Source organism: Neovison vison, chromosome 6 (assembly GCF_020171115.1).
Source record: "Neovison vison isolate M4711 chromosome 6, ASM_NN_V1, whole genome shotgun sequence".
Classification (NCBI taxonomy): domain Eukaryota; kingdom Metazoa; phylum Chordata; class Mammalia; order Carnivora; family Mustelidae; genus Neogale; species Neogale vison.
In genome coordinates, this window is record NC_058096.1 from 218590544 (window position 1) to 218604771 (window position 14228).

Consider the following 14228-nt stretch of genomic DNA (forward strand, 5'->3'; position numbering starts at 1 on the left):
CATGGTTGGGGTGCAGAGTGCAAATGGGGCATGACCAGGCCAGGGAGTCGGAGCCAAAGGTGTGGGATGCCCACAGGTATGTGGTGAGACCCTCAGGCAGCAGGGCGGAGGGCGGGGAGGGAAGCGGAGGGGCTGGGTCGCCCCCCAAGGAGACTGCAGCTTGGGCTAACTGATCAGGGAACGGGCCCACGCCCTGTGAAGTAGACAGAAGATAGGGCCAGTGTCGCACTGGCCCTGGGGGTGCAGGAGAAGGCTGGACTGAGGGTACCACACCCCAGGAGCCGGCGAATGGAGGGAAGGTCCTGTGAAGATGAGGGAGGTTCCAGAAGAGCACGGGGAGGGGCTTCAGCGAGAAGGGAGAGAATTTTTACAGCGAGGGGAGGGCACCTCTCCTGGAAAGTGGGCCTCTGGACCTAGTTCCCTGGTGGGGGGCGGGGCTTGTGTTCCAGGGCACCAGGAAGGCCCAGAAGAAATTTGTGGAACGTGTGCTGAGGGATCAGAGAATCCTCACCCTCCGCCCCACTTGCAGAGTGCAAGCCAGCAGGCTCCAGGAAGCTGCAGATACAGGGCTTGACCAGACAGACGCTGGCCTGCTCTCAGGAAGCTTCGGCTGGACGGGAACACTGACGGTCCGCACTGTCGTGAGAGCAGAGGGACTGAGGAGGCGGAGGGCAGGGGACACAGCTACACATACCAACTTACCCCGAGAAAGTATCCAGTGCAGATGGGGTATTTCACCCATTTGTCCGTTGGGAATTCCTTCCCTCCTTCCTTCCTTCCTTCCTTTTTAAAATTTACGTTCAGGTTACTTGACATGTAGTATTAGTTTCAGGGGTAGAATTAAGTGATTCGCCGGTTGCGTATGACAGCCAATGCTCTTTACGAGTGCCCTCAGTGCCCAGCGACCCTCAGTGTTTCCTGGAGTTAGGAGTCTCTTACGGTTGGCTTCTCTGTTTTTATCTTATTTTATTTTCCCGTCCCTTCCCCTATGTTCATCTGTTTTCTTTCTTAAATTCCACATATGAGTGAGCTCATAATGGTTTCTTTCTCTGACTGACTAATTACGCTTAGCATAATACCCTCCAGTTCCACTGGTGTGGTTTTTTTTTTTTTTTTTTTTTAAGATTTTATTTATTTATTTATTTGACAAGCAGAGATCACAAGTAGGCAGAGAGAGAGGAAGGAAAGCAGGCTCCCCGCCGAGCAGAGAGCCCGATGTGGGGCTCGATCCTAGGACCCTGGGATCATGACCTGAGCCAAAGGCAGAGGCTTTAACCCACTGAGCCACCCAGGCAACTCCCTGTTGGTTTTATTATAACCGTCAGTAGCATCCTGGGAACATGCCATTGGAGGAATATCCCCGTTTAATAAGCAGTTTCACAACCACTGCAAGAGGTTTCTGTAGGAAAGAAATTGTAAAAGGTTCCTGAAATATATTTTACAGTGTTAAAGCTTAAGCAGAAATGCAAGATTCAAAATTTGTATTTTCAGTGGGAGCTCATCCACGCATTAGGTCCAACCGTGTGAATTTTCCTAGGTTAGAAGTGGCTGATTATTAGCAGCCAGTTCCGCATAAATGGAATTAATAGAAATAAGAATGGGAATGGAATGTGCTAAAACGGGAGTAGTGGTTCTTTGTGGTTTGTGAAATACAGGGTGGTTGCTCTTTTATTCTTACTTAATAGAAATTCCTCACGGGCACTAAGCTCACTGCTGCGAGCCTCAGAGGAGAGAGACTTCTCCAAGCCTGCCAGCGGGCCAGCCCTCCGAGAGGACCATCCTTGGGTTCCTTTTCCCTGGCCAGTGTCCCCATTCTGACACTCTTCCCCTCACGTCATGGCCACGATCCCTTGGTTGTCCTAGCTACCCTCTGGGCCTGCTCCACATGGCCTGCCTTTGGCCCACGTGGGCTCCTCGGCTCACCTGCATTGACTCCCTAGGGTACTGATAAGAATACAGCTTTCTAGGTGCCATCCCGGCCAGTGTCACAATGTCACATCTACTCACTGAGCTTGGCCTCAGCCTGAGATAAACCCCAGGGCAGGCTTGGCTGGCCAGTAGCTTGGCCGTCCAGACTCTTGTCATCACACTGATATTGACGAGGTCTAAGATAACCCAGCTCTGCACGTGCCCCGCTGCTGGTTTGCTGAGCCTGCAGCAGGCACCCAGCAACCCTCTAGATGATCTCACCTAGAGGACCCCCCCCAACCCCACCCATCTTTGCTGAGTCTCTTGACATTTCCTTCATGGCAGCCCATCAAGTTCGTGTTGGGTCAACTCCTCTCCCTGCCTTTATTTCCAAACCTAATTTGAAGGATCTCCTCTGTTCCACTTGAACTTGATAACAAGCCTTCTGTGCTCCCATGTCAGGCAGACTGAGGACAGAGCCCATTGGCATCAACACTAGAGATCCTCCTTCTACCTGAGATAGGGCTGTGACCAAACTCAGATACAAATGACCAGTAAGTTTTAAAGGCACCCAACCTGTACTCCTCCGGCTCTTATGTCAAAGTCACTAGGATGCCATGTGGGTTTCAGCCAGCACCTGCTGATAGCCCAGGGGCTGGTACATACTCCATCTCCACGCTGGGCCCAGAGCCACGCAGGACAAGCCACCTGTTCGCCATAATGGCCATAAACACCTCTCTCTCTGCTCTGCACTTGGGCCACAAAGCACAGCTCTGAGTTTAGTCTGTCGTTGTTCAAGGTAATGGGAAACCCCGATTCATGGCCTGTTTCCTGTGTTCACAGCTCATAAGCCTTTTTTTTCCCCCAAGATTTTACTTATTTGTTTGACAGAGAAAGAGACAGTGAGAGAGGGAATACAAGAAGGGGGAGTGGAAGAGGGAGAAGCAGGCTTCCCGCTGAGCAGGGAGCCCAACGTGGGGCTCGATCCCTGGACCCTGGGATCATGACCTGAGCTGAAGGGAGACGCTTAACAATTGAGCCACCCAGGCACCCTAACAATGAGGTTTGGGGTTTTTTTTGAAGATTTTATTTATTTATTTGACAGAGATCACACAAGTAGGCAGAGAGGCAGGCAGAGAAAGAGAGGGGGAAACAGGCTCCCTGCTGACAGAGAGCCCGATGAGGGGCTCGATCCCAGGACCCTGAGATCATGACCCGAGCCCATGGCAGACGCTTAACAACTGAGCCACCCACGCGCCCTAACAATGAGTTTTTAAGATGAATTTCCTTTGTCCTTTTGCGAACCATCATCACTTTGCCCTCCTGCCACCTTCTGTCACTTCTGTCCTCCCCGGCTGCCCAGAGCTGCCACATAGAGGCTCAGACAGGCTCACCTTGACCTGTCTTCATGGCTAAGGTGAACTTTTTTGATTTGGTGGCTTTGATTTGTGCCATTTTTGCGGTCAGCGTCTGCCATGTGCTAAGCCCTGAGCAACCAGGGTTAGCTATGTGTTCCTTTCTCTCTCCTTTTACCTTCCTTCCTGCCCTTCTAAGCACATTTCTCTGACCCTTCTCTGTGAAAGTGCTGGGTTATGTAAAGAACAGAAATTTGTTTCTCACATTCTGGTGGCCGCAGTTCAAATTCAAGGTGCCAGCGTTGGTGGTATAGTGGTGAGCATAGCTGCCTTCCAAATTCAAGGTGCCAGCAAATTTGGCTGGTGAGGGCTCTCTGGTGAGAGCTGCTCTCTTTATGCAGAAGGGTGGCGTGGGAGGAGGGAGGCATCTGAGCTCTCTGGTGTGTGTGTGTCTCTCTCTCTCTCTCTTTTTTAAGATTTTATTTTATTTATTAGAGAGAAAAAAGCAGACTCCCCATTGAGCAGGGAGCCCAACACGGGGCTCAATCCAGGACCCCAGGATCATGACCTGAGCAGAAGGCAGACGCTTAACCCACTGAGCCCCCCAGACACCCTCCTGGTGTCTCTTCTCAGATAAGGACCCTGATCCTACCCAGATCAGAGCCACACCTGACGTTCTCATTTAACCTTAATGACTTCCTTGGACACCCCATCTCCAAAGACAGCCACTCTGGGGGTTAGGGCCCCAACATACAAGTTTTGGGGAGACGCGAACATAAACATTCCATCCATAACAGGGAAGGACCTTGAAAACATCATGCTAAGTGAAACAAGCCAGGCTCAGAAAGGCACATACTGTGCGATTCATTCCACTGATAGGAGGTACCTCGAGGGGACAAGCATTGTTAGGAAACGTGGTTTTATTCGTTGTGGGGTGCTATGGGCTGAACTGTGCCCCCCCAACACACACATACAGATGCCCATGTTGAAGCCCTTGCCCCCAGTGTGATGGTATTTGGACATGGGGACTTTGGGAGGTAATTAGGTTTAGAGGAGCTCACAGAGTGGGGCCCCCATGATGAGGTTAGTGCCCTTGTAAGAGGAGACCCAGAGAGCTCGCTCTCCCTCTCCCTCTCGCTCTCGCTCTCTCCACCTCTTGAGCACACAGGGAGACCTGGGCTGCTGGCTGGAGGCCAGAGAGAGAGAGCCCTCCCCCAGGACCGAGGCTATCCGCACCTTGATCTTGGACTCCCCAGCCTCCAGAAATGTGAGAAAGTAACGTGTGTTGTTCCAGCCCCGCCAGTTTGGGTACTTTGTTATGGCGGCCCACGCTGACCAAGACCTTGGTCATGAGTGTTCTCTCTGGTTTTTTTGGTGGTGGGGGGGCTGGTGCTTTTGTTTATTTCCGAATTTTCCTTTTGAAATCATGACGGACTCAGAGTCCATTGCAAAGCTCACATGTGCCCTTCACCCAGCTTCCCCGGTAGTTCCTTTCTGAGCAACTCTGTATGATATCAGAACAGAAAATTGCATCGGGCACTGAGTGTGTCTAGTTCTGTGCCATTTGGTCACGCGTGCAGACTCCCGTGACTGCCTCTGTTAGGGAGGCGGGCGGGGGGCCGTCCCGGCACCATGAAGATCCACCCCTGCCCGTCCCCTTCACCATCACCAGCAGCCACTAAACCCTTTCCATCTCCAGTACCCTGTCATTTGAAGGAGGTGACATAAATGAAACATCCAGTGTCCTTCGATATTGGGTAATTTCTCTCATGACGGCGCCCGGACACCCCCACCCCGGGGTGGGGTCCACCCCGGTTGTTGCACGTTATCGAAAGTTCCTTTTCGTGGCGGGGTAGGATTCCGTGGTCTGGACGGACCACGATTTGTTGGGCTGCTTGCCCCGCAGGACAGTCTGGGGGGTTTCCACTTAGGGGCTATTCCTGAGTAAGCTGCCACAGGCGGTCACGGCCAGGTTTCCATCTGGCCATATGTTCTGTGCGCTGAAATGAATATACACGGGTGCCCTTTCTGTGTTTTCTCTGCGAACCGCCCGCTGCTCTGCAGGCTGGTGGCTCTTCCCTTCCCGCCGGCCAGCGTGGGAGCGACCCAACTCCTCCACACCCTCGTGGGCTGTACACTCGCCTCTCTCCGCCCTGCTGGTAATGCCTTCTGGGGGTGGCTTTATTTGCATTTCCCTCACAGCTCATAAGTGGAGCTCCTTCCCCGGTGCTTTTTACCATCTGTAGGCTTTTTTTGGAGAAATGCATCGTCATCTTTTTTGCTGATTTTCGAAATGGGTTATTTGTGTTTTTATTATGGAGGTTTGAGAGCCTGTTGTATATTGTGCGTGCTGGTCCTTTGTCAGATGGGCAGCTTGCAGTTACCCCTCCCCCCCATCCTTTCTGTATTTTTATTTTTTAAGATTTATTTATTCCCTTGAGAGAAGAGCACTGGAGAGACAGCAACCATGGTGGAGCGGGGGTTGCGCAGAGGGGGAAGCAGGTTCCCCACTGAGCAGGGAGCCTGATGCAGGGCTCAGTCCGAGGACCCGGAGATCATGACCCGAGCCAAAGGCAGACGCCCAACCGACTGAGCCACCCAGGCGCCCCCCTCTTCATCCTTTTATTTTTTTTTTTAATTTTTTTGTCTTAAGATTTTACTTATTTATTTGACAGACAACGAACACAAGTAGGCAGAGAGGCAGACAGAGAGAGAGGGGGAAGCAGGCTCCCCGCTGAGCAGAGAGCCCGATGCGGGGCTCGATCCCAGGACCCTGAGATCATGACCTGAGCGGAAGGCATAGGCTTAACCCACTGAGCCACCCAGGCGCCCCCCCCTTCATCCTTTTAACAAACTAAAGTTTCCAATTATGAAGTCAATTTAGAGTTTTTTTGTTATTGTTGTTATTGTCGTGGTCATCGTTGTCTTTTGTGGATCAGACTTATGGTGTCTTATCAAAGAACCCCTCATGAACCAAGCCCTAGTTCCTGAAGGTCGTATCCTTTTGTTTCCCGTGAAACATTTTACAGTGTTACATTTTACAGTGCTACATTTTTCATTTCCCTCTGGCCCACTTGGAATCCCTGTTTGGGAAAAGCATGAGGTTCCAGTTGCCGCTCATTTTTATTCCCCGGACACATGGGCATTATTGTCCTTTCTATTTTTCACTTCCAGAATCATCCACAGAATAGTAATACGAAATGTTCTGTAGTACTGTAATTCACTTGTCGGCATGACCCACCTGTCCTGCGTGATATTCTTGCCAAAAACCTATAGGCTATTAACATTATTCGTTTGCTGCCTGGAAGGGATTTTTTGAACCCCGATGTTAGGATCACTCACTATTAAACATTATTTCAACTTACAACACCCATTTATACTGGAGCAATTAACGGTGGATGGCGGCATCATGGACTATTTCTACTTTTATGCCTTTTTGGTGATTTTTAAGTTTTCTGCACACCCAGTCAAGATGATAAGCGAATTTTCTTTTATGGCGTTTGCTGGGTTTGACGTAATTTGGGAGTAGAAAGTTCGTGAATGATTTTTATTGGGTAATATCAGGTTTAGGAGGAGTGTTCTTTCTGGCTCACACGGACCTTCTAAGCCCCAAGCTGCTCCCCCCACCCCTTTGTCCCCTGAGGCACGGGGTTAAGGTTTTTTGTTGTGTCTCTGTGTCTTTAGTTTTATGCGTCTTTATACCATTTTGCTTGTGTAACGTCAAAATGAAACAGGCAGAGAAATCAATGAGTTGTCTTGGCATCGATCTAGTCTAGTCTCAGGTGGCTGGAAAGCCAGGAACTGTGAACTGAAAACTTCATGTTGTCTCCGATTTTCTTAATTGTCTCTCATACACTTGCCCGAAGCTCGTGCTTGCTAGAACTCTCCAGAGACAGGCGGCAATCTCAGCCTGAAAGAAAAGTCTTCACTGAGACAAAGAATGGGGGCAGGGACAGAGACACAGGACTTCAGTAAATACGAGAAAAAGTAGCCGTTATTTTAAAGCGGCTGTGCAGCTGGGGAGGGCCAGCCCCGCCTAAAGCCGCCACTTGGCTGGTCCCTTTGTGTGGCCTTTTGCAGAAAATTGGGGGGTGGGGGGGAGGCCTTCTGTGCCAGGGCCCAGCTGCCTGCAAAAGATGTTCCCAGTTGCTCTCCCATTGAGCAGCTGGAGGGATCTGCCACTGAGAATATAAAATTCTTGCTGCAAAGTCAGTATTTTTAGAAACAAATGTGCTTCTAGGTTATAAAGGACAATTTAAAGCCAATGAAGATGGTCACTGGCTATGTCATATTGGGCTGCCTTGAAAAAGGACTTTCAGCAGGTTTGTAACTATGAAGTCTTATTAGTGGATTTTCCCCATGAGCCCTTGTGATTCTGCCAGAGCTAATGGGTTGTGCTTGTGTATCAGGCAAAAGTCTGGGGCCCAGAGGACCTGTGAGAGACCAGGGTCCTGCTGGGGGTATCACTATGCTGGAAATTAGCCCCTCTGAACCTGAACTTCACAGTGTGGGGTCTGATGTGCAAGGGAAGTAACGGGAATACCTCATTTTACTGCGCTTGGCCGATAACGCGATTTTTACAGATTGAAGAAGCAAGTCCGCCCAAGCCATTTTCCTCACTTTGTCACATTTCAATAATTCTCACACTATTTATTTTATTTTATTTATTTTCTAAGATTTTATTTATTTATTTGTCAGAGAGGGAAGCAGGCTCCCCACTGAGCAGAGAGCCCCGATGCAGGGCTCGATCCCAGGACCCTGGGATCATGACCTGAGGCAAAGGCAGAGGCTTTACCAAATGAACCACTCAGGTGCCCCAACAATAAGTGTTTCTTTAAGGAGCTCCTGGGTGGCTCGGTCCGCTGGGCAGCGGCTGCTAGTTTCGGCTCAGGTCGTGATCTCAGGGTTGTGAGGTTGAGACCCACGTCGGGCTTGGGACTCAACACAGCGTCTGCTTCAGACTCTCTCCCTCTGCCACCCCTGCTCGTGCATCTCTCTCAAATAAATACACAAACTTAAATATGTATGTATTAACAATAAAGTGTTTTGGGGGCCCCTGGCTGGCCCAGTCAGTGGATCATGTGACCCTTGATCCCGGAGCTGTGAGTTTGGGCCCCACGTTAGGCGTGGAGATGACGTAAAGATCTTTTTTAAAAGGTGTTTTTTTAATTGAGGGACGATTACCGTCTCTTTAGACGTAGTGCTAATAGTCTATAGCATAGCGTGAACATAACTTCTACAGGCACCGGGAAACCGAAACATTCCTATGGCCCGCTTTACTGCAGTGGATTTGGTGAAAGGCGAAAGATTTATGCGATCTGAAGAGAAACCAGAGTATTACTGCAGTGGGTTTGGAACCGAACCCACAGTACCTCCAGGATACGTTAGTGGGATCATGATACCCGCCACATGGCTTCGTCGCCCTTAGTGTTCTCAGAGCCCACGCTTCAAGACACCTAGACAAAACAGCTTTTAAAGAAAAATCATCATGAGAACAGGCAGCTGTCTGCGTTGCTGAGAACAGCATGTATTTTTTCTTCCCCCTCTGGAAGAAGACCTTTTTCCATTTTCTCCACTTGCTTCTTATTTTTGTCCCTCCCTCTTCCCCGGGTCCCCTTGCAGAAATGGCTCTGCGGCACATAGTCTGCAGCGGGCCCGGTGCGCGGCGATCGATGGCCCCTGTCAGCAGTGGGCAGACGGTGCTAATTAGGCTCTGAGGCCGCTTCTCATGGTGGTGCAGACAGTGCTAGGCGGCCGCGTGCCGAACCCCGCACCGTGGCCCGGATCCCAGCACCACCCCTGCCCCTCCGTCCCGCCATGGCCGTCTGCTTTCAGAAAACATGGTATAGTGGGACGAGCACACAGTCCTGTGCTCTCAGGGCCAAGGTCAGAGCGACTGGCTCAGGCTGGGTTCTCCTCCTGCAGAAAGATGGTTCTTCCTCCCCGAGTTCATTCATTCGTGTGATAACTTTGCTGAGATGGGACTCACACACCATACGGTCCCCCAGTTCAGTGTACCAGTCAGTGACTTTCCATATAGTCCCCACGATCGGCATTAGCACCTCCAAGAGAAACCTTATACCCATTAGCCGTCACCCCCGATCCCCCCCCCGCCCAGTCCTGCACAACTGTTCATCTACCCTTCCTTCTCCATGGATTTGCGTCTTGTGCCCGTTCCCAAGCAGTGGACTCCTACAGTCTGTGGCCTTTTGTGTCTGCCTCTTTCACGTGGCAGATTTTTCAGGTTCGTCCACATGATAGCCTAAATCAGTGTTTCCTTCCTTTTATGGCTGAAAAATAATTTTGTTGTATGAACGGACCATCTTGTGCTTCCCTGTCCTCCGGTTGATGGATATCTGGGGTCGTTTCCACTTTGGGCTGTTGTGAATTACGCTACTGGGAGCACATATGTGCTAGTGTGACAATGCCTTACCGCTTCTCTTGGGCATACACCCAGTGGAGACACCAGAGTGTAGGGTGACTCTCTCTTTAACCATTGGAAGAACCCCCAGTTTTCCAAAGTGCTATGCCATCGTATCTTCCCAACAGCCTTCCCTCACATCCATGTGTCTAGATGTAGGAAAACTGCCCCCAGAGAACGTTCGAGGCTCGAAGCCCTGGCAGGCAGACCTCTGGGCCCCTGGGTGCCTGGTGTTGGAGGGGATCCAGGATTTGCTTTAGCCGGGTATGGTAAGCCATGCAGGTATGCGAATGAATGCCAGGAGAGGAGGAGTTTGTACTCGTGGTCCCCTAGGAGGAGAAGGCAGGGTATGCCACTGAGGGCCACAAGGGGAGGCCCCGGAGCCAGAGCGCATGACAGAAAAACGTGGGCCAGAGCCTTCGCTGTGGCTTCTGTGGGGATGAACTGGTGGGGCAGGGTAAACAGGGTTAGGACTGGCTAATTTGAAAAATCTCAGTGGGCCCTGGGGCGTAGGGGCTGTCCCTGGTTGTCTGGCACCAGCCCACGGGGTGATCAGGGCAGGGGGACGGTGGCCCTGAGTGCGAGAGCCCCACAGGGGAGGGGTTCGGAGTGTGGGCTCTGGATTGGTGGGTTTGCACGTGAAAGGCGCTCTTTCGAGGGAGTCCTTCGCGGGCTCTAGGCATCTGCCTGCTCTGGGAGGGGGGCAGGCCTCTGGGTCAGCAAGGGCCCCGATGTCAGATCATCAAAATTACAGAATAGGAAGATGTGGTTGGAATGGCTGGTCTGTGGCAAAGCCACCAATTCGTGTCCTGATCAGGCGGTTGTCTGCATGACTGCACAAGTTACAGAAAGACTCGTCCACCCCTTATTTAAAAGTCTTAAGTAGCTTGAGAGGGGCAGTGGTGGTTAGACCCTCCAGGGGAAAAGGATGATTTCTTCTAGCAGGGCCATATTGCTGCCAAATGAACAGCATCACGTTTTCCTGTAAGAAGTGCCCCCAGCTCGGATACTTCTGGGGCAAATGTGTATAATAAGCCATAGAGCAATACAAAGAATATTGATGCCCTGAAGAAATATCACATGCATTTGAGCAAATAAGGGTGTTCTAAAACATCGTAATCATCTCTCCCTTGACATCTCGCTTGCAGATAGTCAGTCCTCCTTTATTCACGGATTCCGTATTTGCAAACGTACCTGCTCGCTGAAATTTATCTGTGACCCCCAGATCCACGCCCGTGGGACCTTCACGGTCCTGTGGGGCCATGTGCAGTGAAAAACAGGAGTCACCCACCCTGCACGTTGCCCGCCGAGGCGGGACAGAGGGACACCCTGCTTCCTGTTCCAGCTCGTGCTGTGGACAGGCGTCCTGTTCGCAGTGCGGTTAATGCCGTGTTCTTTGCATTTTTGTGCTCTCCGTTGGGGATGGGGCTGCTTGAAATGGCCCCAAGCATCATGCTGAAGGGCCGTCCGGCGTTACCAAGTACAGGGAGCCTGTGATGTCTGGGACGGAGAAAACCCACGTGTTCGCCATGCTCCCTTCAGGCCCGAGTTGTGGTCCCAGTGACCGTGAGCTCAGTGGTAATAGATCAGTGTGTTCAGTCATGTGTCTTTCAAGGGAAATACACATAAAACAAGGGTACGTATGGAGGAGGTGATGGAAGGGTGGGCAGAAACTCCCAGGAGCCCAGCTCTGCGTCTCACATCAGGAGCAGATTCAGCCCCCGCTAATTCAGCGCCCACCGCAGCTTTACCGAACATCAAGACAGTGAACACTAAGAATCAGCTGCAACTTTTTATTTTGAAATCCTTTCAGATCCCCAAGAAGCGGGGAGCCTGGGTGGCTTAGTCGCTTAAGCATCTTGCCCTTTGCTCAGGTCGTGATCCTGGAGTCCCGGGATCGAGCCCCTGGGCTCAGAGGGAAGTCTGCTTCTCCCTCTGCCTGCCCCTCCCCCTGTTTGTGTGCTCGCTCTCACTCTCTCTCTCTCACAAATAAATAAAATCTTAAAAAAAAAAAATTTTTTTTCACAAGAATTTTCAAAAAAGGGTACAAAGAGTCCCAGGTGCCCTTCACCAAGCATTTTGCCGTGATGATATGCCAGCTGGTAAGCAGATAATCCAGGGCCAAAGCCAGGTCACTGGCACGGGTGGAATATTATCAACTCAGGGACAGACCCTGTTTGGGTTTCGCCAGTTGTTACGTTGCACTCTTCAGTGGGAGTGTGTAGTTCTATTAATTTCTTTTATAATTTTATTTATTTGAGAGAGAGAGAGAGCTACAGGAGCAGGGCGAGGGGCAGAGGGATAAGCAGACCCAGTGCGAAGCAGGGAGCCCGGCGCGGGGCTTGATCCCAGGACCCCGACATCGTGACCTGAGCCAAAGTCAGACACTTAACCGACTGAGCCCCCTCCAGGCACCCCTAGTTCTATGAGATGTTATCCTTGGTATGTATAGATCTGAGTAACCAACACTACAGTCAGGATGCAGAACAGTTCCCAAAGAAGCAATGATTTCTTTTTTTTTCAAACTGTGGTAAAACATACCTAAACATAAAATTGACCACTGTAACCATTTTTTAAGAGTATAGTCCAGTTGCGTTAAGCACATACACACAGGTGTTCCACCATCCCCACCTTCTGTCTCCAGAACTTTCCGTCTCCCCAAACTGAGACTGTGTCCCCACAAAGCACGGACTCCCCACCCTCTGCCCCAGCCCTGGCTCCCACCATCTCTCCTCTGTACGGACAGGACTCCTCTGGGGACCTCCTGGAAATGGGGTCCTGGGAGATGTATCCTTCTGCGTCTGGTTCCTCTCACTAAGGCCAGTGTCCTCAGGGTCCCTCCGCGTCGTGGCAGGTGTCGGGATTTCCTTCCTTTGTATGGCTGAATAATATTCCATAAAACAGTGATTTCTTGACCTGTTTTGTGGGAGGCACTGTCTTCCATTCTACTGGGGAAGCAGACAGTGAATGATCAGAATAAATAAGTCAATTACATCGTATGTCAGAAGGGGCCGGCTCGTCATTCATTCTCGCCGCTGAAATTTTATCCCTTGGACCCCCTTGAGTGCAGTGGCACGTGGTGTCCCCAATCATAACCCTTAGACACGGATACCTCAAAGTGTCTTCTCCATCATCAGGGGGAGGTTTAAGTTGCCGTAGATTTAGTGTACCCATTGTTTATTAAAAATCTTTGGGAATGATGATCCCCAGAGGGTATGTATGGTGGCATTTCCTCCTGTGGACTGTGATTAAAGCAGAACCCATGTAACTTCAGGCAAGATCTCGGGTCACAGGAACAGTCTGTCAGGCAGGCAAAGGACTCAATTCAGGGTTTGTCCCGTATTTGTACATTGGGGTCATAATTGTTTAGGTGGCATTTCAGGGGGTATAGAAATGGCAGAAAATCCCTGCTCTGGACCACGGAGGCCTCGATTTATGACTTTTGCCTTTATGAATATGGGTGTTCTTATAGGAATGATACCCTCGTCACCTTTGTCTCAGTGATAGTGATTGTTAGCCACTTAGGATCCTGACGCCGGGACATCTAAAGTCACTGACCAGATGTCCCCTTCACCATGTGGGGCCGTGTTAATGAATGGCTGTGGATCTGTGCTCCGTGTGGAACACGGCGTCACAAGGCCTGCTGGTGAAGTCTCTGTTGATGAGCTTTGTTCATGACTCCTTGACCCAAAGTGTTCTCTCTGACACACACCCACCCGCCCACCTGGAGCCACCGTGCATTTCCACCTAAATTAGAACTCTGAGGGCAGGCATCTGGGTGGCTCAGTCGCTTAATCGTCTGCCGTAGGCTCAGGTCATGAGCTCAGGGTCCCAGGATCGAGCCCCACATCGGGCTCCCTGCTCCGAGGGGGAGCCTGCTTCTCCCTCTCGCTTCTGCCTGCCTTCTGCGCGCCCTACTTGTGATCTCTCGCTTTCTCTCTCAAGTAAATAAAAATCTTTTTAAAAATGAATGAATGAACTCAGATGTTGAATCCCTCTCCCCAAAAAAGCTCTTGAGAGAAGTCCATTTATTTTCCTCTAGTGCTGCTCCCTTGCCCACCCTAAAGGTCATGGTCTGTATGCCGCAGAGAACCACAGTCCCCTCTACTGAACCCGTGTGACAGAAACCTGTGGAAGGGTGCACTGGGGACCCAGGAGTCACACTAGTGGACAGATCTCTTCCTAATGCTGCTGGTTATCGGTGCCTGGAGGAGCTCTTTCGAGTGTGGTTTTCACCCTGAGAATGAGCAAGCCAACGCAGCCCGTCCCAGCCAGGCGCAATTTGTCAAACTGAAGAGGGTGACGGTTTGGCTTTCTGAGTTTCACTGTTCCATCAGTGAGGAAGGTGATCAGAGCGTATGCACAGCCCACTGTCTCAGTTCCTACCTTAATCAGCAGAGGAGTGTGAAGAACCCTTTGGAGCCCCCGTTGTGTGTTGGTTTACAGTCCTCGTGTGAGATGGGATTGGCCCCTCTTGTCCACTGTGGTGCTCAAATTCTATCAGTGTACTTACGAACGGGGCGTGTGTGGTCCTACATCATGCC

The 14228-nt window shown here is 50.9% G+C and overlaps 1 protein-coding gene across 1 annotated transcript in view; it reads left to right on the forward strand.

Annotated features, from left to right (window-relative positions):
* ARHGEF18 (Rho/Rac guanine nucleotide exchange factor 18) overlaps positions 1–14228 on the forward strand; it is a 54029-nt gene that overhangs the window by 20524 nt on the left and 19277 nt on the right. The gene's annotated exons all lie outside the window — the stretch shown is intronic.